General features: G+C 31.8%; 1 long non-coding RNA gene across 1 annotated transcript; it reads left to right on the forward strand.

Moving 5' to 3' along the window:
* Positions 1–10,194: 10,194 nt before the first annotated feature.
* On the forward strand, positions 10,195–12,420 carry LOC143043573 (uncharacterized). The gene is made up of 3 exons (XR_012968476.1): positions 10,195–10,299; positions 11,137–11,256; positions 12,289–12,420. It is a non-coding gene; the product is annotated as an uncharacterized LOC143043573 (long non-coding RNA).
* The last annotated feature ends 14,801 nt before the right edge of the window (positions 12,421–27,221 follow it).

Here is a 27,221-nt window from a genome sequence, read left to right on the forward strand (position 1 = left end):
ATTTAACTTTGATGAATTTTGGTATTTGAATGGTTTTCTATGCATGTACTGAAGATGTCGACTTAATAACCTTTTCAACATAATTGTGTGTGTTGACTTCACTTTATCTCTAAGATATCGTACATTGACTGGTTATTTTGTCGGTGTCATTTATTTCCATACACGCAAAGATCAATATCTACACTTCCAAATGCAAACAATACATGTACATAGCAGATCAATGCTGTGTAATACATTTTTATTCTTTAAATATAGATAGAAAATAAAACTCATATGAACTGAAAAAATGATAAGACTTCTGATTCTGAGCACGATCATTGCATGACTACTAGATGGTCAAATCACGTTGAGACCTAAAATATATATAAACGGCACTCGCTGAGGCGAATATCGTTTGATAGCCATACCTGTTATATGTGTTAATTATTTACAATTTAGATTAATAGATACATTTTTCATTATACTTAATCAGTTATATACATTTATATGTCGTAATCATCAATAATCAAAGGAAAAAAAAGTGCGTCCATTATTTGTTTTTGAATTTGAAACATCTTTTTGTTCTTAAATTTAAATCTTGTATATATTTGCTTAACACCACAACTACGACTTACTGTCGTAAGTGATGTACAATGATTTTCAATGGTTTACAAGATATATGGACTAGGTATAATATAACTTTTCATTTCGTTTATATCTGTCATTTTTGTTTTTGCACCAAGAGATTCCTTTTCAAGAATTTCAAATAAAACCTGCCAAAAACAATACCTAAAAAAGTAGAAATATATGATATGATCAAATAAATCAATGGTCCAGGATTTGAATATAATTCTTAAACAATTTTAAAATCTGCAGAAACAATACTTTCATGTTATTGTAAAGGAGGAACATCATAGAAGTACACGGTACCTATAAAGTACTTTACACTGTTATTGCATTATTGGAATTTTGTCACGTTGTACGACTGGAAGTATTTACATTCAAATACCAAAATCCTCAAAGTTAAATGTTCATTTGTATAATATAGCATATTCATTTTTTATGCAGGTTTCATATAAACATGAGACATTGTACTTTCTCAACAAATTTTGCAGACAAATAAAGTCAATAATCATCATGATTATTCACAAATATTTTACAGAACATTTAAAACATCTACATTATAATAAAGTCAATAATCATCATGAATATTCACAAATATGTTACAGAACATTTTAAACATCTACATTAGTTAGATGTTTTAAATGTTCTGTAACATATTTTTGAATAATCATGATGATTATTGACTTTATTTGTCTACTAAATTTGTTGAGAAAGTACAATGTCTCATGTTTATATGAAACCTGCATAAAATATGAATATGCTATATTATACAAATGAACATTTAACTTTGAGGATTTTGGTATTTGAATGGTTTTGTAAGCATGTACTAAAGATGTCGAATTAATAATCTTGTCAACATAATTGTGTGTGTTTTGTTCACTTCATCTCTAAGATATCGTGCGTTGACTGGTTATCTTGTCGGTTAATACATTTTGATTCTTTCAATATAGGTAGAAAATAAAACTCACACGAACTAAAAGAATTATAAGACTTCTGATATTGAGCACGATCATTGCATGACTACTAGATGGTCAAATCACGTGGAGACCTACGATATAAATTAACGGCACTCGCTGCGGCGAATATCGTTTAATAGCCATACCTGTTATACGTGTTAGTTATTTACAATAGAGATTAATAAATACATTTTGCATTATACTTAATCAGTTATATACATTTATATGTCGTAATCATTAATATTTTGAGAGAATAAAGTTCGTTTATTATTTGTTTTGAATTTAAAACATCTTTTTGTTATTAAACTAACAATTTGTATAGATCTGCTTTACATCACAACCACGAGTTACACCCGTAAGTGTTGTACAAGGATTTTCAAAGGTTTAAAAGATTTATGGACTAGGTATTACAAAACTTTTCATTTCAGTTATAGCTGGGAGTGTTTTGCATCAAAAGAGTCCCTTTTCAAGAATTTCAAATCAGTCCTGCCAATAACAATACTTAAATAAATAGGGATATATGATATAATCATATTGACCAACAGTCCGGGATTTGAATAATTCTTGAACAATTCAAAAAATGTGCAGAAACAATAAAGGATGCGGGAATTTCTCGCTACATTGAAGACCTATTTGTGAATTTCTGCTGTTGTCTGTTCTATGGTCGCTCGGGTTGTTGTCTCTTCGACACATTCCATATTTCCATTCTCAATGTTATTAATAGCAAAGGAGTAACAACATACAATTACGGGGTACCTATAAAGTACTTTAAAATGTAATTGCATTATTAGAATTTTGTCTAGTTGTAAAACCGGAAATATTTACATATAATTAGTAGAATTTTTAAATGTCCTGTAAAATGTATCGGTGAATAATCATGATAATAATTTACTTTATTTGTCTGAAAATTTGTTGAAAAAGTACAATATTTCATAAAATTGAGAATGGAAATGGGGAATGTGTCAAAGAGACAACAACCCGCCCAAATAAAAAACAACAGCAGAGGGTCACCAACAGGTCTTCAATGTAGCGAGAAATTCCCGCACCCGGAGGCGTCCTTCAGCTGGCCCCTAAACAAATATATACTAGTCCAGTGATAATGAACGCCATACTAATTTCCAAATTGTACACAAGAAAATTAAAATAATACAAGACTAACAAAGGCCAGAGGCTCCTGACTTGGGACAGGCGCAAAAATGCGGCGGGGTTAAACATGTTTGTGAGATCTCAACCCTTCCCCTATACCTCTAACCAATGTAGTAAAGTAAACGCATAACTATACGCACATTAAAATTCAGTTCAAGAGAAATCCGAGTCTGATGTCAGAAGATGTAACCAAAGAAAATAAACAAAATGACAATAATACATAAATAACAACAGACTACTAGCAGTTAACTGACATGCCAGCTCCAGACTTCAACTAAACTGACTGAAAGATTATGATTTCATCATATGAACATCAGGCACAATCCTTCCCGTTAGGGGTTTAGTATCATACCATCATAACATATATGAGAAGAACATAACCCGTGTCATGCCAACAACTGTTTTTAGAATAAATGTGTTTAGCTCATGTTTATATGAATTATGAATATGCTATAGTATACAAATGAACATTTAACTTTTATAAATTTTGGTATTTGAACGGTGTTCTACGCGTGTACTAAAGATCATGATTTATTAACCTTGTTAAGTAAAATTGTGAGTGTTGACTTCACTTCATCTTTAAGATACCGTTCACTGACTGTTGATCATTTCCGTGTTCTTTTCCCCTTACATGCAGAGAACAATATCAACAATTCCAAATGCAAACAATATATGTATATAGCAGCTCCATGTTACTTTGTGCAATTCGAATCATTGTATATAGCTAGAAAATAAAACTCATATTAACTGAAAACATAAAAGGACTTCTGATTTTTAGCACGATCATTGCATGAATACTTGTTGTATACCAAGAGACCCATACGATGGCCGTAACAAGAAATGAGTTGTACTGATATTAATTATTATTTTTTATTCAATCTCATCTTCAACGCATGATAGAGGTTATGTACATGTACTTCATATTCTATAATCGGACAAATCGATTCAATACTAAACAGAAGATTTCATAATACATTAGCATGTTAATATCATGTATATCAATGTTTAATTCCACCTGGATTAAATGCATCCCACAATTAAAGTCATATTTAAAAACAAATCCACGTAATCTATAGGGTTTGGGTGTTGTTTAAACGTTTTGACTCATTCCAAATATCTTAATTAATATTAGTTTGTTGTACATGCAGTACAAAAACCATAAATTGAACGCGCTTGTAAACTTATTAATCATAAAACAATAACAAAATGGTAACCTTAGGATTTTCATGTTACATACTCGAGCCAATCGTACCAGTGAAGATACATAAATACCGGTAGGTTGTGACAAGGGAACGTCACCATCTATAGATGGATAACTAACGATAGGAAAAGAAAAATCATCTCTTTTATCATAAATATGTGTATTAAGCTTTCCGTTAATGATATAGATATCAATATCGAGATAGAGCATTGTATGTATTAGCTTCATTTAAAGTAAGTTCAACAGGATAATTTTTGTAGTATACATACTAAAATCGTAATTATTGACAACCAGTATATCATCAAAATATCCAAAGTATCATTAAATTTTTGTAGCAAATGTTTTGCGATGGGTCTTTGTTGATTTTCGTCAGGAATGAGACTCATAGCAATACAAAAAAACTCGTCCACAATTACACAGTAAGACCCTTATTTGAATTCCATTAACTTGATGATCCAAAGCGAACACAGATGACTTGTGCACGGTAGGACCCTTATTTGAATTTCAATAACTTGATGATATATGGAATCTCCAAAGCGAACACAAATGCTATCTAGTTAACACACGAAGGGGGGTTATAAAATCAAAACATGTCCCTTTGACATAGTTCTTTTGTTTACTGCTACTAAAAATGACATAAAAGAATTTTAACATATGTTATCACATTCTAGCTTTTTAAATACCCATTTAATTAGGTGTGTGATTTTTTTCTAAATGAGAATATGAGGCAAAGGGGTATATAGAGTTTTTGACACTCAATAAGTAATAAATTACATTACTTTCAAAGTCATTACTTATACAAATATTTGAACAAATTCTTATATGGTCATTTTTTTAAATTTCCTGTTACAACACTTTGAAATTTTCGACAACCAAGGATTTTCTTATCCCAAGAATAGATTACCTTAGCTTGTTTAAAACTTATAGTTTTATTGATTATCTGACCAATACAACAGTCCATTTATGAATTTTTCTTGTGGAACAAATCTAAGAAGTAAAGAATGATCAGATAATTAATTAATATATTATTTAATGCACTTATGTATAGCTGTATAAGAGGGTCGCAAAAAAATAGAGGGACAGTCAAACTCATAAATCGAAAATAAACTTACAACGCCATGGTCAAAAATGAAAAGGACAAACAGACAAACAATAGTACACATGACACAACATAGAAAACTAAAGAATAAACAACACGAACCCTACCACAAACCAGGGGTGATCGCATGTGATCCGGAAGGAAGGGTAAGCAGATCCTGTTCTTTATGTCGCACCCATCGTGTTGCTTATAAGATAACAAATCCGATCTAATAGTCTTATTCGGTAGGACACATTCATGAAAGGGAAGGTGATTGAAGTTACGATGTAAGGAACATATTTTGTAAAAGTGCACATCTATGTATCCTCCAGTGCATTGCAATTTTTGTATTTGATTAAATTTTATTTTTAAATTGTTACAATGAATTACATTGATTTCCCAGTAAAATAAAAACCGATAATTTCACATGTGAAGCAATCATGGTTATTTCACTCTCTGACGTCATACAACAAAAAGGCGTTCTCAAGACGTCGATAACGGCGGATCAAAACAAATTGCAAATGCGTCGAAAAAAGATTTATTGTCTTACATATTTTACATTAATTTAAAAAAAAATCCATTTGCCAATATAATAAAGAGAATAACTTATTAAAGAATGCAAATATCAACTAATATCAATATCAAAAATATTCAACTCCTGACCGCACAACACTGATAATTAACTCATGCGCTACGCGCATTCGTGAATTAATGTGGTGTTCGGTCACACGTTGAATATTTTTCTCTACTTGAATTCTTCGATTAGTAATTCTATAGCAATCTTTAAAAGTGTCTGAATACAATTCGTGGTTACTTTTTCTCTACATATGCAACAGATTGAAACAATGTATCTAAATATAGCTTTCAACGTGGTAAAACGTGTTCGTTTATAACAGGACAAACTCAATCAATACTACATATACATATATATATATATATATATATACATATATAAATGTCTAAGAATATAACTAAAACACACTAATTGATATATTAAAAAGTTCTATTAGATGTTAAATAGAAATACGCAATATTTCGCTAAACAAATTAGCTTCATCAGGCGTGTGCATCTCTCAAGGTGAAATCGGATGCATTACAGAAAAATATTTTTGTAGCTTAATCTATACAAGATTTGAGGGATGGGTGTAACATATTAATTCGGTCATAAAATATGTTTGTAGCTACAACTACATGAAGTTGGAATAAAAGTTTAACACATTTATAGATGTTCGATTAATTGTATGAATTTTTATAAATTAATTTGTATGATTTCAAGATAACTATGGTTTTGATTTGCTTTGAAATCTTTTTTCGTCTCTCTCATTGAGTCCATCAGGTTCAAGAGTTCGTAACTGGTGCATCCAAAATCTCTCTCTTTTTTGTCTTTCTTGTGTATCCCAATTTTGATTTTTCTCAATGATTTGAAATGTGATGTTTTCAAAATCATGTCCTGCTCTTAAAAGGTGTCTTGTAATTGGGCAGTTCCTTTCTTTTGTATAAAATGACCGATGGTTATTTAGTCGGATGTTAAATGGGGTTTCTGTTTCACCAACATATTGTAATTTGCAAGTTCCACACGTTAGAACATAAATGCAATTTTGCGTTTTGCAATTTGATGTTATAAATATGTTGTAATTTTTCTTTGTGACTGTGCTGATGAACTGGGTTTCTATATTGGCGACTTTGCAGCACTTACAATTGCCCCTTCCGCATTGTTTATAACCTCCGATTGTTGATATCTCCCGTTTAGATACTTTGGATGATACTAGAATATCTTTGAGGTTTTTTGGTCTGCGGTAAGCCATAACGGGAGGTGATGGAAAAATCTCGCTTAAGGAAGGATCATTTTCAATAAGACGCCAGTGTTTGTGGACAATTGATGAAATATTTGTCAGATGAGGATGAAAGCTAACAACAAACGGGATTTTATTTGTCTGGGCCGTCTTTTCTTTGTATTCAAGTAGGTTTGTTCGTTCTTTTTCGTTTGCTTTTCCGAAAGCTTCTGAAATACTTTTGTTCTTATAACCTCTTGATTTGAGTTGCTGTCTGAGTTGCCCTAAACGATGGTTTAACTTTGATTCCGATGAACAAATCCGTTTTAACCTGATGGCTTGGCTGTACGGAATGCTCCGGGAGCAGTGTTTCGGGTGACAACTCTTCGGAGAGAGAAATTGGTGTTTATCAGTTTTTTTGGTGTGAAGGTCTGTTGTCATGACTCCGTTTTCTAAAGTTATGGTGGTGTCGAGAAACGCAATTTTCTCATTTGAAACTTCAGATGTGAACTTGATCGATTGATGAAAGTTGTTACAGAAATCGAGAAATTCTTGCAGGCGTTCTGCAGTTTCGTTCCATTTGATGTCGATGTCATCAATATAACGGAGCCAAGACAAGGGTTTGTATGGTACATTCGAAAGGATGCGTTCTTCGAGACTCCCCATGAAAATGTTGGCAAAAGAAGGTGCCATTTTGGTTCCCATACTGGTACCGTCAACCTGCAAGTAGTGCTGGTCGTTGAATACAAAATTGTTGTTTTCAAGCACTAGTCTCAGCAACTGAACCAGACAGTCTGTTGGGGGATGTTTATCCTTACGATTGTTCCATACCTGTTCACAAGCGACTATTCCTTCATTTTTGGGAATATTTGTGTACAAAGAAGACACATCCATCGATACCAAAATTGTGTTGTTTGGTAAGGGGTTTAATGAATCTATTTTCTTCAAATAATCTGTAGTATCTTGAATGTAAGATGGCATTGTTCTAACATGTGGTCTGAGATGGTAATCCACGAATTCAGATATTTTTTCGGTTGGATGGCCATTTGAAGTAAAATCATCAGTCAGTGGCAAACGTTTAAGGAATCTCTCTGAACAAGAAAGCCAGGCCATAAATAATTTAAAAAGCCGTGATGATATTGTTATTAAACAAGCAGACAAAGGAAGTGCAGTTGTAGTGATCAACAAAACCGACTACATTGAAGAAGGGAATCGTCAGCTTTCAAATACAAAATTTTACAAACATTTAGAAAGTGATCCTACAAAAGAAATAAGTAAACAAATTAATGAGGTCCTTTCAGACATGAACAGCAAAAAACATATTGATGACGACACGTACGACTATCTACGACCTGATGAAACCTGCACAGCCGGTCGATTTTACTTGCTCCCAAAACTCCATAAAGAAGGGATTCCGGGAAGACCGATAGTATCTGCAAATGGCCATCCAACCGAAAAAATATCTGAATTCGTGGATTACCATCTCAGACCACATGTTAGAACAATGCCATCTTACATTCAAGATACTACAGATTATTTGAAGAAAATAGATTCATTAAACCCCTTACCAAACAACACAATTTTGGTATCGATGGATGTGTCTTCTTTGTACACAAATATTCCCAAAAATGAAGGAATAGTCGCTTGTGAACAGGTATGGAACAATCGTAAGGATAAACATCCCCCAACAGACTGTCTGGTTCAGTTGCTGAGACTAGTGCTTGAAAACAACAATTTTGTATTCAACGACCAGCACTACTTGCAGGTTGACGGTACCAGTATGGGAACCAAAATGGCACCTTCTTTTGCCAACATTTTCATGGGGAGTCTCGAAGAACGCATCCTTTCGAATGTACCATACAAACCCTTGTCTTGGCTCCGTTATATTGATGACATCGACATCAAATGGAACGAAACTGCAGAACGCCTGCAAGAATTTCTCGATTTCTGTAACAACTTTCATCAATCGATCAAGTTCACATCTGAAGTTTCAAATGAGAAAATTGCGTTTCTCGACACCACCATAACTTTAGAAAACGGAGTCATGACAACAGACCTTCACACCAAAAAAACTGATAAACACCAATTTCTCTCTCCGAAGAGTTGTCACCCGAAACACTGCTCCCGGAGCATTCCGTACAGCCAAGCCATCAGGTTAAAACGGATTTGTTCATCGGAATCAAAGTTAAACCATCGTTTAGGGCAACTCAGACAGCAACTCAAATCAAGAGGTTATAAGAACAAAAGTATTTCAGAAGCTTTCGGAAAAGCAAACGAAAAAGAACGAACAAACCTACTTGAATACAAAGAAAAGACGGCCCAGACAAATAAAATCCCGTTTGTTGTTAGCTTTCATCCTCATCTGACAAATATTTCATCAATTGTCCACAAACACTGGCGTCTTATTGAAAATGATCCTTCCTTAAGCGAGATTTTTCCATCACCTCCCGTTATGGCTTACCGCAGACCAAAAAACCTCAAAGATATTCTAGTATCATCCAAAGTATCTAAACGGGAGATATCAACAATCGGAGGTTATAAACAATGCGGAAGGGGCAATTGTAAGTGCTGCAAAGTCGCCAATATAGAAACCCAGTTCATCAGCACAGTCACAAAGAAAAATTACAACATATTTATAACATCAAATTGCAAAACGCAAAATTGCATTTATGTTCTAACGTGTGGAACTTGCAAATTACAATATGTTGGTGAAACAGAAACCCCATTTAACATCCGACTAAATAACCATCGGTCATTTTATACAAAAGAAAGGAACTGCCCAATTACAAGACACCTTTTAAGAGCAGGACATGATTTTGAAAACATCACATTTCAAATCATTGAGAAAAATCAAAATTGGGATACACAAGGAAGACAAAAAAGAGAGAGATTTTGGATGCACCAGTTACGAACTCTTGAACCTGATGGACTCAATGAGAGAGACGAAAAAAGATTTCAAAGCAAATCAAAACCATAGTTATCTTGAAATCATACAAATTAATTTATAAAAATTCATACAATTAATCGAACATCTATAAATGTGTTAAACTTTTATTCCAACTTCATGTAGTTGTAGCTACAAACATATTTTATGACCGAATTAATATGTTACACCCATCCCTCAAATCTTGTATAGATTAAGCTACAAAAATATTTTTCTGTCATGCATCCGATTTCACCTTGAGAAATGCACACGCCTGATGAAGCTAATTTGTTTAGCGAAATATTGCGTATTTCTATTTAACATCTAATAGAACTTTTTAATATATCAATTAGTGTGTTTTAGTTATATTCTTAGACATTTATATAATTTTAATTCAGTAACTGTATCAGTTTATTTTCACAAACTGATCCACGCTTAATTAGATTGAATGTTGATTGTTGCTATTTTTAGACATTATATATATACATATATATATATACATTCATAATTACATTACTTACAATTTACATGTTCTGAACAGAACACCAAGATGAAATTTGTATTTGTACTTGCCATTTTCATTGTTTGTGCTGCAGCAGTGACAGTTCTTAAAGTTAAAAGTAAGACATCTTTATCGTTATTTGAAAATATATTATTTTTTTTAATACAATGGACAAGAATTTTCTGTTGTCTTATTGTTTTCTTCAAATTTGTGATGTGGTTTTATACATTAATGCAGAATCAAAGTACAATTATGTATGTAAAATAAAGTTTAACTTTTTTTAGTTTTAGTTTTTTCGAGTTGATTACAGTCTGGTTTTTAATACAAATGACAGCATTTAGATACGTTTTTTTTCAATCTAATTTTATACGAATTCGTTTTGTTTGATCTGTTTTTAACAACCTATGATCATGATGATAACAAGTAGTCAGGCCTACTTGATTTTTTTAATTTTAAATAGTCAGTAAACGAGTATATTTTCTAATATATACTTTTCGTATTTTCTAAAATCAATTAATTTCTGTTTGTTCTTATTGCGCATATCAACAGCTATAAAACTAGCATATAAATAAATAATAAAACATATAGATTGACTGGATCAAATTTAAAAAAAAAAGTTGTTCAGGAAATGTTAAAAAGAAAAGATCAAAAACAACAAACGATTGATATCAACTGTCATATTCCTGATTTGAAACAGTAAAACATAATCGATTTAACTTGAATTTATTTCTTATTTGCTTCGATAACAGTCACACATGCATCCATTATATTGAACAAAACTAAAAGACATAATAAGTTAAAAGTGACATTGTGTTATAACTAACAGTTAACCAGTCCATAGGAATGTAGACACAGTGTACAATTAAGAATAACAGTATTTCTTTCTATATTTCCTATAATTAAAGAAAGGATTATAAAAAAATAGAAATTATATTTGTATCAATTGCATATCTAGATACACGTCAATGCAAAGCTGAAGGTGGAATATGTAAACAAACGTGTGCTGTAGATGAAGAAGACACAGGTTCATGTTGCCGCAATAGTAATAGATGTTGCCAGCCGCCTACATGTATTGGTACGTACAAATGTTACACAGGTTCATGCTGCAATATTGATTTACGTTGCTTGCCGCCTACATGTTATGGTATGTAACACAGGTTCATGCTGCAATAATGATATAAGTTGATTGCCGGGTACATATTATGGTGTGTAACACAGGTTCATGCTGCAATAGTGATATAAGTTGATTGCCGCCTACATATTATGGTGTGTTACACAGGTCCCTGCTGCAATAGTGATATAAGTTGATTGCCGCCTACATGTTATGGTATGAAAAACCGCGTACACATATTACTGTTGATTGATTGTGATTTGTTGATTGAAACGAAAAACAGTTTTGTAGACTAAGGGATACAGTGCGAAATGTCGAACGAATTACTCCTTTTCTATAGGTGGTATGTAGACTTTAGCAAAATCACGAATACAACTTATCAACAACACGTCAAATATAGAGATCGGATTATGGTCAACGTATATTTACCTTCATTTATTAACATTGTTACCATCAATAAAGAAAAAATCCACTGTTCATAATATTTTTTAGTCGTACTTTATCATGTTTATTGATCAACAGAAATTGAATTTTTTTTATTTAGATAATTTGATGTTTATTGACGACCTTAACATCGTTAATGGCTCTACTATTTCTTTGCAATTTCTACAACTTCAAAGATATCAAGTTTTAATTTATTTCATGAAAATCTGTCTTTTGTTTTGGAATATTAGTTATTTTTCATGACTTGGATTCTTTGTAATACACGTCCGTCCAAACATCGTTTAATTTATAAACATTTTATCATGAAGTAACAATAATGGTCAGGAACTTGTACAATTGGTAATTTTCTAAAATAAATAAACGCAGATGTGTTTTTAAGGTATAAATTAAACTAACATTATTTTTAGGTTTAAATGTAAAAAAAAAAGTTTATGAAGACTATATGTTAGATATTTGTAATGATACTTTTCTTTGCGTGAAATCCTAGAACTAGTGCAACTCATTTATAATATATTATGAACAGCATGTCTTGTCTTTCTTATCTATTCTAAGACACGCTTCAGTATGCCCAGTGTAAAGCTAAAAACGGAGATATTAAACCTGTGTGTGATGTTAATGAACAAGATACAGGCATAGGCCCTTTTTGCAATACAAACAGATGTTGTGAGCCGCCTACATGCATTGGTATGTAACAAATATCTTACCCGTTGTATAGTTTAGTAGGTCGCTTTAACTTTTTGAAACAAACAATGTGCCAGAAAATGTAATTAACATGTCACTTCCATACTATATACATCTAGGTAAGTAAAATGTGTGTCACAAATACTAGTTCTGTTTTGATGATTTGTTTACCTTTTTTTAATAAGAAATGATCAGAAAATTTCAGGTTTTTAACTGCTTATAGATCATGTAGATAGACGTAGGAAATTAAGGTATGAGTGCCAACGAGACAACTCTCCATCCAAGTAACAATTTATTAAAGAAAATAGTAACGGTCAAGGTACGGCCTTCAACACAGAGCATATATGATTGCTATTTAAAACAAAGCGCGAGGTTTGGCTATCCGCAAAACCAGGTTCAAATAACCATTTGTTTTATTTAAATGTACCAATATAGGAAAATGGATTTTCTTATATTATATAAAAAAAGAAGATGTGGTATGATTACCAATGAGACAACTATCCACAAAAGACCAAAATGACACAGACATTAACAACTATAGGTCAACAATGAGCAAAGCCCATACCGCATAGTCAGCTATAAAAGGCCCCGATAAGACAATGTAAAACAATTCAAATGAGAAAACTAACGGCCTTATTTATGTAAAAAATGAACGAAAACCAAATATGTAACACATAAACAAACGACAACCACTGAATTACCAGCTCCTGACTTGGGACAGGCACATACATAAATAATGTGGCGGGGTTAAACATGTTAGTATAGTTCATTTATGTGTGTGTTACATTTTCAGTGTTGTGTTTCTGTTGTGTCGTAGTTCTCCTTTTAAATTTGATGTCTTTCCCTCATTTTTACTTAGTAACCCGGATTTTTTCTTCTAAATCGATTTGTGAATTTTGAACAGAGGTATTCTGCTGTTGCCTTTATTTTGGTAGTGAAGAGATAGACAAACATAACAACATAAAGACCTGTTGATTAATACTAAAACACATTTCATATTCTTTAACAGCTAAAGATTGCAACTGTGAAAAATTAGATTATTATTGTCCTGATTTTAATGAGTATGAGGACAGCACTGGAAATTGTTCCGGAAGTGATATTTGTTGTAAGCCCTGTTGTCGTAAGTTCTCGTATTAATTATAACTTAAAAAACACCACACGTTTGATCATTTAATCTAAAAACTTTGATCATACTTAACCTATTGTATAAATATAGATTCTACCATTGCATCGAATGTGATATTTTAAAGTGAGACTCGCAAGTGATTTAATTGTAAAATTTAACTTTCGAGAGTGGATACATATCGTACTGTACAAGGTATAGCTTCAAAAATTAGTTTTCATAAAAATTGAAAGATGTTCCAATTGGTTCCAATGCTTTCATAAGATAAAAAGTAGTCCCTTATCTTTTAAAAACAACCATCTATTTCGATACAAGAATTCTACTAATAAACATCTGACTTATTTACTATGACAGTTACATGTGGTGGAATATTTAATGGACCAGTTGGAAGTTTCACGTCACCGAGCTATCCTTCTAAGTATTGTAATAATCTAAATTGTTATTACAATATCACAGTTAAGGCAGGTTCAAAAGTAATGCTGACCTTCACTTACTTTCATTTAGAGGGTGGATTCAAAACTACCGGTCTGCCTTTTGACTTTGTGCAGGTATATACATATTCAAATGATTATAAAAAATATTTAAAACATGCTTTTAAGTTATATAATTGTATTGATGTATATTTTGGGGATTCTAAACATTGATAGAAGACGTGTTTGCCAACACATGTTTTATTTCTTTTTGCCGTATTTGTCTTTCTTAAAAAATTGTTTTATACAAACAAAAACAGAATAATCAAACCTAAAATCAAAATCAAAATTAAAGCTCGAGAAAATAAGTTTATTGTAGTTAAGACCGTCATCTAAAAAAACCAACAACGACATACAAACAGTATGCAAAACCAGACACAGAAAGTAACAAATAAGAAGCATGCATCATTATAAATAATAGGTTGATCTCAGATACACTGGAAAGGAAATAAAGCAGATCTTGTTCATGTATTGGTACACGTCGTGATAGTCAATGCAAAATACAGTCGACTATATGTACTTCATTGTAAGCAACATATTTATTGTAATGAAAAATCAATATCAATGCTCTGTTTTACATTAAGATATCATCCAGTGGACAGTAGATGTAATGTGATACTAAAACATCATTATTTATTTATAATAAATGATTTTGATTAGATATATGATGGTGAGGTTAAAGCCGACGCATTAATAGATACTTTGTCTGACGGTCCTACTGAAGGAAAGGAATTTACTTCCACTTCCAATAAGATGATCATTCACTTCGTAACTGATGATTCTGCCTATCAACCTGGGTTCAGTGTCAGTTATAAATCCTTACAGTAAGTGACAGCTTATCCTATCAAATGCATGATATACACATTCAAATAAAATAGTTATATAAAAATCAGAAGAAGACTGAGCCCAACGAACCAGAAAAATCAATAAGCATGCTTGAGAATCCATGAGCATTAGAAGGTTGTGTCGTCCTGATTGTGCCAAAGTATCGAATATCGTATAAAGTACTAAAATGTATCTCACAAGAGTAACTCGTCCCTTCAATATCATAATATTTGTTTTGTTCTTCTACTGACAACATATATCAACGTAGAATTATAACTATCTTGTTATTAAAGTAAAAGTGAGGCGAAATATACCTACATGACCAAAGGGACATTCTTACTCATAGGTCGGATATAAACTGTCAACGTTATGAGCACACAAACAATAGTAGACTAAAAACAATATATGGAACAGAATGTTATCAATTATTATTATTTCTGAAGTAGATCCATTTTAATTGCAATGCATGTTTCTTTTGCAGATGATTGTTCTATACAAACTGCACCAAGTGGAAATAATACCAGAAAGGAGTTAAAAAAATACGTAGCCTGCAGCATACTTCGTTATTCATTATCAACAGTTGGAACTTTTTAGTTTTGGTTTTGAACATCATTAAAGATAAAAAAAAAAGATGATTGTTAATCATACTCCCAAACAGGTTTTAAGTTATACTTAGAAAAAGAACCAACAAAATCCCCATACACAATTTCGTCCCGAAATTGATAAAGGTCTGCTTATAAAAAATAACTAAAGATACCACATACACAGTGAAAGTAATAGCTCGAAAAATAAATGTCAACGACATGGATAACAAACACATTTGAAACGCCAGACTCGCGTTTCGTCTAAGGATTTTCGTACATGTACAGTGTTACGTCATGTGTATCAAAGAAACATATATATAAGAAAACATACGCAAAAGGGAGAGACAAGAAGGCAAAAAATATCATAAAACTATAACACAATGACGGAATATATAAGTACAGAGCCATTTCATATGTACTAGTATCAATACAACACATAAAGGCATGTAGTAAATTCATATTTCTAAATAATGAAAGACAAGAATTACAAACTTATCATAAAACAGTAACATAATGAGGGGATGTATAAAAACAGAGCCACGTCGTATGTATCAAGGAAACACATAAAGGTATATAGTCAAACATAAAAGAATACACAAAAAAAATATAGAACAATAACAAAATGGCGGGCTAATCAAGTACAGAGTTCTGTAAGTTAAGTAAAAATGTACCAAAGTTGTATGATGCTATGTTCCGTACTTTCTTGGTCAATATTATACATGAATTTCCCGCGCTTAAAAATATGTAGATTTGTTCTCCAAATAATATTCATATTTCACGACGGCTGTGTCCGAGGGAAACATAATATTTCGAGATGACATCTCCAGAATCCAAAGGAAACTAATGCTTCATTTTACTGCTATGTTTCGTTTACTCCCTTAAATCATAATATGTAAGTGTGCATATACTATTTTTTATCCATTTGTTTTTATCACTTAACACGACTCACACATTGATTAACAGTACTTATCATAAGTTAATTATAATTTCCCTTCTGTTTTAACGTCTGATATTATTTTTAACATAATGTTGTATGCTATCGCTATCAAAAACACTTTTAAACGGTATGTACATTCACCGAGCGAAACGTCGCATGGTGTAGTCCCGACATGTCAAAAGGGGATACAATGCTCAGAGGGAATTGTGTGTTAGATGATATTTTGGATAGTCTCAACCAATCAAATATAGTGATTAAACTATTAATATGAGAAAAACAGTGAAACAGAATAACGTACTCCATCATTGATATGACAGTTGGTTCACAAAAGTTGTAATCATTTGTTTAATACATTTAATCATTTCTAAAAAAAAATCTGATACATGTGTAGAGTATGGTTTTCATTTATTTATTTGTATGTTATGTTATTATCGTATTGATAAGATACTCTGATATGATATTCAGTTATATTAGCAAATTAAAGATACTTTGGTGATACTAGCTAATTATGCAAAAATGAATAGTGACAGACCTTGTTTTCCATTGTTAATATAATTGATTTTTCAAGTTATGAATTTCTTGATGATGTACGAGTAACATCTTTCTTACTTAGTCACCAATATGTTAAATATAGTCGCAGCAGCTGAATTTTACATGTAACTTTCAAAGTACACTAGAAATATAGATAATATGAATTTATTTTAGTTATTATTATATAAATTTTTCTTATCTGCGAAGTATCGTCTATTCTAGATCATCCGGTACATCTTACATTTGCTGGTTATCATAACAGTGTTTGATTGGTATTAAGACAGCTATGTGCATATCAGTTTCTGTGTTAAAATGCTAGATAAAAACCTTTGAGAGCCTTACTAGTTGTAGAGCCTAGATAGTCGAGTGCTCTAGCTCATTGTGCGTAGTGCAAGGATATTTGGTGCCATGATATCTCAGTTGCGTGACTTCGATGTCAGGCAAGATCAAAACAACAAATTAATTCCGGAAATTTGCATATCTAACATTGTTGGGTTGATATTAAGACGGATAAAATACACTTTAATATTTATAAACTTATAAAGATTAAACAAAATTTTTTTTTGTAAAAATGACAACATCATATATTCTGCATTAAAAAGTAAAATTTTACTAAACTATCTTATATTTTTTTACTGTGAACAAAGCAATTTATATAGGCTTAAACAAAACCACAACAATAGTCGTATATAACGACATCAACATTTTTATCCCTTTCTAAGGTGGAACAGAGAAAATATTTAACCTTATCGGTTAATGTTGTGAAATATGATTTCGTAATTCAGAATATCAGGTATCGACATCTTACAAATTTTAATTGTTTGTGTTGCCCTTTTGTGTTAGTTTACGAATATTGAATTGATAGCATATTAAAAAATCTGCAAAAAATATGACCTTCATCTGCAAAGCTTTAATTAACGACTTCAAAATTAGGAATTCTATACCTGATAAAGCAATCCTCAAGTTTGTCAGACGTTCGTCGTCTTTACATACGACTCACCAGAGGGGCTCGAATAACAAAGATTAAAAATCAAATTGAAAGACCAAGCGATACAACGTTTTTTGTATGGACAGTTAAGTAATTTAAGGTTCTATAACAACTGATCGAAATCAAAATCTTCCTCTTTTCTTTAGCTCATTGCATGGCATTATTTTTTACCTATTCTGTTCGTTTTTGTAATGTTTCAAATTGATGGATATAAGACTTCGGATAAAAAAAATTCGAGGCGAAGTTTTATTAACATATCCAGATCAACTTAAAAACGTGGCAAGCTGAATTATATGTTAGTAATTAGGAAAAAGCAGAGATCCAATCTGGATGTTTACTCACAAAGTCGTAACTATTTAAATCCGGAAAAAAACGTGTTTGAAATTGGTCTGTTAAAGGTATAACATACCATGCATATTTAATTTCTAAAGAAGGTAAATGTGTTTCAGTGGACGGATTCATGATTGGGGTATTGGCTAAGTTGATATATGGTACAGACGACACATCTCTCTTTCTGTGCTCCTTCCGTTTATATTTAATACAATAATACTGATAGGACATTTCAGCAGAATTTCACAATATCCTATCATAAATATAAATATGTTTCGTTTGAGGTTAATGTAGAGTAAGGTGTACATAATCTGTGGAATTTCATTTTGTTATTAGTATAGTATTTCATCATGATATTGATATAATGCGTTGATAGATTCATATATAAAAGCAAATTACAGTACATTGCTGATATAAGCTTGATCAAAAATATTGTTTTTGTTTGCTAATATAATTGATTATGCACATTATGAATATCTTGATAATGTTCGTGTAACATCTTTCTTACTTCGTCATTAATATCTTAATTATGATTTCATCAGCGAAAATTCACATGTATATTTCAAAGTACACTATAAATTTTAATAATATGTATACATCTATTATCAAGTTATTATCATATATCTTTTCCTTATTTTATAGACGTTATAGTACATCTTCAATTTTCTGGTTGGTTCTTTTTATAGACGTAAATATACATAAATATGGCATATTAAATTGTCTGCTTCTGATTTGTCTTTTATTTTCAAAGCCTAGCTTTCAAAGTAACGATTGCAGAATAAGGAATAGTATTCTTGATTCATCAATCATAAAGATAACATGTTGCTAGTCGTGCTTTGTGTTTACACACGACTCATTAGTGGGACTCGAGTCAGAAAAAAATAAATGATCAAATTGGAAAACCAAAGGAACATACAAAAACATATGTCTCGTTATCAAGCAGTATATGTAACGACATCAACATACACAAACCAGATGTTGTCGGGAGTTTTGTCTGTGATATCAACAAATAATTTGTCATAGAGTCACCGCAGCAATATAAAACACATTTCGAAATTTTATATTCAATGTTTAGGTTCCTATTAAGAACGTGGCTAGCTGAATAATATGCAAATAAGGAAAAAAAGCAAAGGTGCAATCTGGAGTTTTACACTCATCTTTGTTAATATTAAGATCCTGGAAAACGTAATTGTAGATGGTCATGATGATTTGGTATAGATATAATATACGATAAACATTTAATCTTCAAAGTAGGTAAGTGTGTTTCAGGGAATGGATTCATGATGAGGGTATTGGCTAAGTTTATATATGGTACAGACCACATACCTCTCATATGTCTCATGTTGTGATCCTTCCTTTATGGTGTAATACTATAACATGTGCTGGCATTGATAGGACATTTCTTTCACAAAATTTCAACATGATATCTTATCATAAATATAAATAGGTTTCGTTTGAGATATATGTAGAGTATGGTTAACAAAGACTGTGGAATTTCACTTCTTTATTAGTATAATATTTCAGTACGATATTGATATGATACTTTGATAGATTCAAATATAAAGCTAATTATGCAACATTTTCTTTGTTAGTATAATTGATTATGCAAGTTATGTATTTCTTGATGTTGTACGTGTAACATATTTCTTACTTTGTCATCAATATATTGATAATTATATCGTCAACGGGATTTTACATGAAGTTATCGGACTACACTTGCAATGGAAAATAAATATAATAAATAAAACGGATTTGCACCATCAACGAGACTACACAAAGTCTCCTACAAAAAATTCAGAAACAAAAATACATTCCCTTGCTGCATCTATCCCAATTCAGGAGCATCTAGCCTTTGTAAGTCTTCAAGCAATTATTTCTAATTTAAGTTCAATGTATATTACGGAGTTTTGTGCTACGTTCATCATCAGTGAACCAGTACATTTTTTGCTTAGAGACCAGATAAAGCTCGTCTCCGGATGCAGGATTTTCTCGCTGCTTTGAAGATAAATTAATTGCCATCAGCTGGTGTTTTGTTTTTCTTTGCTCTGGTTGTTAGCTCTTGCGAACAACATCAGCAGAGATGAACGTGTGCTATACAAAGACAAGACGGTCAACAAATGAGTCCCAATGGTGCTGACTTGATAGGTTATAACACCTTCTCCTCGAAAACTATCATTTAAACCAGCCTCCTTGTCTGCTGGCTCTTGCAAGGGATGCAAATAACAAACGAGTTCTGGCTTGCAAGCAAAACCTGAACACATTTAACGGTCACTTCACTGGCAGGAAAGAAACAGCAATGTTAAATGTAAATAAAGGCAACAGTAGTATACCGCTGTTCAAAACTCATGAATCCATGGACAAAAAACAAAATCGGGGTAACAAACTAAAACCGAGGGAAACGCATTAAATATAAGAGGAGAATAACGACATAACACCGAAACGTAACACACACAGAAACGGACCAAGCATCAGACAAAACACCACGAGAATAACAAATATAACATGAAAACCAAATACATGAATTTGGGATAGACAAGTACCGTGCCACGTCTATCACAATTTCTCAAAAATAAGAGAAAACACAAACGACTCAACGTTAAAATGCAACACACACAGAAACGAACAATAATATAACAATGGCCATCTTCCTGACTTGGTACAGGACACTTTTAAAGGGGAATAAAAGTGGTGGGTTGAACCTGGTTTTGTGGCATGCCAAACCTCGCACTTTAATGGCAAAGTTAAATATAACATTGAAATGACAATATAATATTACAGGACTACAATACAAATTAATAGAACATATTAGACAAAGAAAAACATGATTAATAGATAACAAAAAGCATCGGGTTTAAAATTCAATACGCCAAAAACGCGCCTTGTCCACACAAGACCCACAAGTGACACCCAGATATAAACGATCGAAAGTGAAAAAAGTACAAAGCTGTACAACACTGAAGATCAAAAGTTGAAAAGGTTTCGCCAAATACGGCATTGTTTTTATGCCCGGGACAAGAACATTCTTATTATATAGAACAATTCATGCTATTGCAAACAGTAAATTTTATCAAATGAATATGAAAGAGATATACATAAAGAAACTGAAGTAATAACTAATTACAGAAAAACTAAACCCGAATACATAACGCCCAGATATAAAAGATCGAAAGTGAAAAAGGTACAAAGTTGTACAGCACTGAAGATAAAAAGTTGAAAAGGTTTTGCCAAATACGGCATTGTTTTTATGCCCGGGATAAGAACATCCTTATTATATAGAACAATTCATGCTATTGCAAACAGTAAATTTTAACAAATGAATATGAAAGAGATATACATAATGAAACTGAAGTATTAACTAATTACAGAAAACTAAACCCGAATACATAATGCTATTAAAGTTTAACACAGAATAGACACACCCGAATCAGTCCAGGCGTCAACGTAATTAAAAAAAATGTGACGTCACATACGATGGCGAAAAGGCACAAACGTTTTGCCACATTTGAATTTATGAAATTTAGAAACAGCATGACGTCACATATGAAAAACTATCAAAGTGAGATAAGACTATAAATGATGGGCATCTTTTACAGTGGTAATGTGGTAAACAGAACAGCCATTCCTCAAACTATTAACGGTCATCGTGACAACCTTCCTCGTCGTTGACATTTGATATCACCTGACCACACTAAGACATATCTCAATCGACTGACCATTGCAGTCAAAGACCACAACACTGCTTGGTCTAGGGAGGGTAGACTCACTCTGGAAATATTTTTGGATAAGAAAATTAAAAACATTTCAACCAAATAGGAACAATGAAAAGGTGAAGTTCTAATTTTTGCTTGCTGTTCATAATTATATCCAACCTTCTGACCCCTCAAAAATGCGTTTTATTTTCAGAGAAAAAATGTTCTCAAGATTAACAGACGAATACAAGGAGATGTCAATACCAAAAATCCTTTCTTTTGTCTGATTAGCAAACATATGTAAAGTATTTAGTAAAATTTAGTTTCATAGATCTACTAGGCACTAGATTGATATTTCTTAAGAAAACAACCCCCCCCCCCAAAAAAAAAAAAAACAAAAAAAAACATGTGTTTCATCTCATAATATAGCTCCTAAAAGTTGTCTTATCTGCATTAAAATAAAATCGTAGTTCATCTTAAAAAGTAAATTTGATGCATATAGTCCTAAAAATTTCATTTTTCACTCACTAGAACATTACAAATAGGTTCAGGATGTACGTGTTCTGTTTTTTTTTCTGAATGTAACCTAACATAACTTACAGGTAACCTCCAGCCGCACTATCCCAACAAATTGAAAATTTCACAGTAAAATATCACGTAACTGCATGTTGTGGTTGAGCTCTAATTTTAAATTATCTACAGCTGTTGGACACACAATTGGTATTTTTTCATTCTTTGCATGAATTAACTGTTAAATTTGTAATAGTGCACCGAAATTTACCTTGACTATACTTGCAGCCAAGTGATATTCTATGTAATAGTTGTAACTTTACAAGCTATATCGCAAATGGTTGTTTTTGTGTCGAGATGAAATATATTAGTTGTGTATCTTTAACATTCACGGCCATTCTTTTTATCAGAAATTTTGTTTTACTGTTGAGAAGCAATCGTTGAAATTCCCATGTTGTTTTTATTTTGAAATACATGTACTGAAATATTTTCCTTTTAGTAATGATATCGATTCTTGATCGGTAGATTAGATTGCATTCATTAGTGGGAATCTAATGTATTTGATTAATGTTCTCAATACTGCTCGCTTATTCTTAATGTTGATTTCGAGATTTTTATGTTGACACAAGATTACGGCACATTTCAACAAACTCAAATAATACCACTATTTTACACGATACACATTAGTAATTAAGTATCTATGTAGTACGGTTTTCTGGTATTCGTCTGTATTTATCAGAACTGAGTTTGAGACATCTTATTTGTGCATTCAATAGTGAAAACTGAAAAGAAACCGGAAATGCAAATCCTATTCCTTTTTGGAATAAAAAAGAATCGACGTAATTGGGAATTAACAATATGAAACGAATTATAATTATGTAAATATATCAATTATGCTCTTCTGATTTTTAAATAAAAGTATTACAACATTTTGTTTAACATCTGCAAGTATTTGTGGAATTCGTGTCCTTTCAATTCAAACGATAATTCAAAAATGAACAGAACTTTGAAAGAGTTTTATTGTTTATAATAAAAGGACGGCACCTACGGATGAAACCTAAGAGGTTTTGTGAATTCCAAACGTGAAATCTATGGTAAATTAAGTTTCGAATAAAATATATAATATTTTTGGAAAATTGTATTCAACAGGTGGTGTTATATCACAAAAATACTCAACTCAGAAGAAACATTCAAAAAGAAAAATACTTAATCAAATATCAAAATAAAATGCTGAAACACATCAAACTAATGGATTACAAGTGCCATATTTCTGATTTGGTACAGGCATTTGTTAATGTAGTAAATGGCGGATTTAACCAAGCTTTATAGCGAACTAAACCTCTTAATTATGTGACAGTCGCATCAACCTCCATTATATTGACAAGGATGTGTGAACAAAACAAATAAATACAATGGGTAAACATGTCAAAATTAGTAGTACATCAGTCAACATGGTGTTATCATCTAAATCATTATAAAATCATGCAAACGTAACAAAAAAGCACACAAAGGCATACAATTTCAATAAACTCATTTTGCTTGTTTATAATAGGATTTTATTGTTTACTAGTATAACCTCACAGGATGGGCTAAAACAATAGAGCATTTTTATGCCATTTATTCATATGACACACCGTTTGCTAGAAATGTGTCGTTTTACCGTTTCAGAATATATATTTGAATATTATAAACTGACGAAAATTTGGAAAATCGTCGTCGTCGTTTTAATAGCATAGACATCATATTATAATTTAATAGTTAACTAGTTGAACGATTCACACATTTTATAAGGTAACTGTTTTCAGCATCCAACCCGGTCGAACTATACATTTTTGATAACCAGATTTTTCATTTATAAGATTCGGTTGAATATAATCTATTTCAATTATAAACGAAAAATTTGGAATAACTTTAAATTGAAGCAGATATTTAATTATATAGATCTTTATGTATACAACTTCTTATACATGCTTGGCTTGAAGCATTGCTGATGAAGACGAATTTCTTGAATACGAAATGTATAAAGGGGTATTTTCAGCTCAAGCATATTTGACCTTATACTGACTAATACAACGGATGCCTGTACGGATTTTGATAATGTTTGTATTCCTCGTTGTACTGAAAAATATAGCTTGTTTGCTCTCTTCTTTTAGATTTTGTCAGGGTGTAGTACATTTGTTCTGTTCGACTTTTTTTAATGATCATTTGATATCTTTTGATTGTGATTTAGCAATGTCAACATCTCTCTATTCAATTAACTCTGGTTTATTGGTGGAAACATCGCTGTACTCCTTTTCAATTGTCTCAACAAATTATAAAAAAATATGTTTAATAAAATCATGCGTCCGAAGCGCTTTTCTGGATTTACCTTCATCAGAAACGCTCAAAACCAAATATCTGAAAGCCAGAGATATATAAGTACCAAAAAGTTGAAGAGCTATATGATAAAAAAAAACTTAAAAAGGCCAAATCGATTTAAGGTTAACTTTGCCTGAGGGGGTTGAAACCTTACTTACTTTATAATTTCAAAATTTATCAACGGGTAATTTAGAAAGGTTTGTTATAAATCATGTCAGTACAGAAGTACCGAGTAATGAGCTTGTTGTTAACATCACCATATTCCTTTGACATTGGATAATTGACGTAAACATAGTCCTATTCCTTTACAATGTCTAATTGATGTCAATATCGCCCTATTCTTTTACAATGTATAATTGACGTTAATATCGCCCTATTCTTTTACAATGTCTTATTGACGTCAACATCGCCCTATTTCTTTACAATACCTAATTGATGTCAACATCGACCTATTATTTTACAATGTCTAATTAATGTCAACATCACCCTATTTCTTTACAATGCCTAATTGATGTCAATATCGCCCTATTCTTTTACAATGTCTAATTGACGTCAACAGCGATATCGCCCTATTCTTTTACAATGTCTTATTGATGTCAACATCGCCCTATTCCTTTACAATTTCTAATTGATGGTAGATCCGCGGTATTCCTTCAACATTAACTAATTATTGTCAACATCGCCGTATTCTTTTACAATGTATAATTGATGTCAACATCGCCCTATTCCATTACCATGTATAATTGATGTAAACATCGTCCTATATTTTTACAATTTCCAACTGATGGTAGCGTCGCTGTATTCCTTAAACATATACTAATTATTGTCAACATCGCCGTATATATTTCAAAATGTCTAATTGTTGTCAACAACATCATATTCATTTCACCCTGTATCAAATGCTGCCAATGTCCTCCTATTTGTTTTACTGATATACATTGGAAATTTGATACTCATCTGTCATGCATTGTACATGTTGTATAAAACGTTGCTATAAAATTGAATTGTCAAAGGCATGCACAATTTACATTGTCTATTTGCCATCTCATATTCCATTAAACGAATTATATTAGGGAGTATGGTAGTTTGTAGTTTTGATATTGGATTGCCAAGGGTCAAGCATGTAGTCGAAGTCCATTTATTAAGTTCTTTGAGCCCGAAAACAAGTTCCTTTTAATGTCAAATTTAAACAAAGGCGATAATTACCTCATCTTATCTTTATTTTGAAAGTATTGAAAATTTTAAATTAAAATCTGATTTAGCGAAAAGGTCCCACTTGACAGTAGATTGATATGACATGAATATTACTTAAAACATCAGTGACTTTTTCACATTTAAGTCTATATATTTATCAAAGATGTTCGCTTCTTTGTTTTTTCTTCTTCGATACATTGCTTGATCATCAAGATGTTCAACTGAACATCTTTCTAAAGTGCTGACTTTTCTGTCTACTGTAAAAGATGGCCTCAAAAAAGATTGGGATAAGAGATAATAAACCAGTGGTCTCATTCAGTTGGGAGTTCTCAAGAATTCTATTGATCTACTGCTAACTCTAAGATCACAACCTTAAATTATTAGATATTATAATCATAATTTAATTTAATTCAACAAAAATAAACAAACCTGTTGGAAAAACAAATGATCCATGTTTAAAGTAGTTTACAATTTATTTTGTAGCAATATTAATAACGCGTATTTTCCCACGCTTGACACTATTAATCCCCAGGCTCAATTGGAAAATCGACCACATTAGAAATACCGTTTTCTATAAAAATGGAAATCATAGATAAACATTTCTTCTTTTGGGTTATTATAGTTTTTGTTGATTTGAAGAACTGATTCTATCAGAAAAAACACCGAAGATGACATTATCAAAATAGTTTACTTTGTATTCGACAAAATGTTTGAAGAGCTTTGAGGATAGTTATGTCAACAGACAACTGGCTGGTATTCCAATGGGTTCTTATTGTAAACTCCTTCTGTTCGATTTGATTTTGTATTCTATTGAATCAGAATTCAGTAAGAACCTATTTAAAAAAATAGCAACTTGCGAAATTCCTTTATTTTACTTTCAGATATATTGATGGTGTTCCTTTACTGGATTACCCATATTTCAGTCAGTACTTGCATCTCATATATCCCAGTGAACTTAAAATTAATGATATTACTGATACTAGAAGGACTAATTCATATTTTTATTTTTAACTCAACAATGACACAGATGGACGACTTCACACAAAAATCATTGACAAAAGGGACGATTTCCTAATTAGAAATTTCCCATTTCTCAGCAGTAACATACATGTACTTTCTACCCCGTCGAAATGGTGCTAGATATCTCAATTGATACGTAATGTTCGTGCATGTTCAATTCAGAACAGCGCTTCTGACGCATGCATTGATTAAACGTGGTGTTTATTCTTTTACATCACTGGGTCGATACCTCTGCTGATGGACTA

The sequence above is a fragment of the Mytilus galloprovincialis genome, chromosome 8, assembly GCF_965363235.1.
Source record: "Mytilus galloprovincialis chromosome 8, xbMytGall1.hap1.1, whole genome shotgun sequence".
Taxonomy (NCBI): Eukaryota; Metazoa; Mollusca; class Bivalvia; order Mytilida; family Mytilidae; genus Mytilus; species Mytilus galloprovincialis.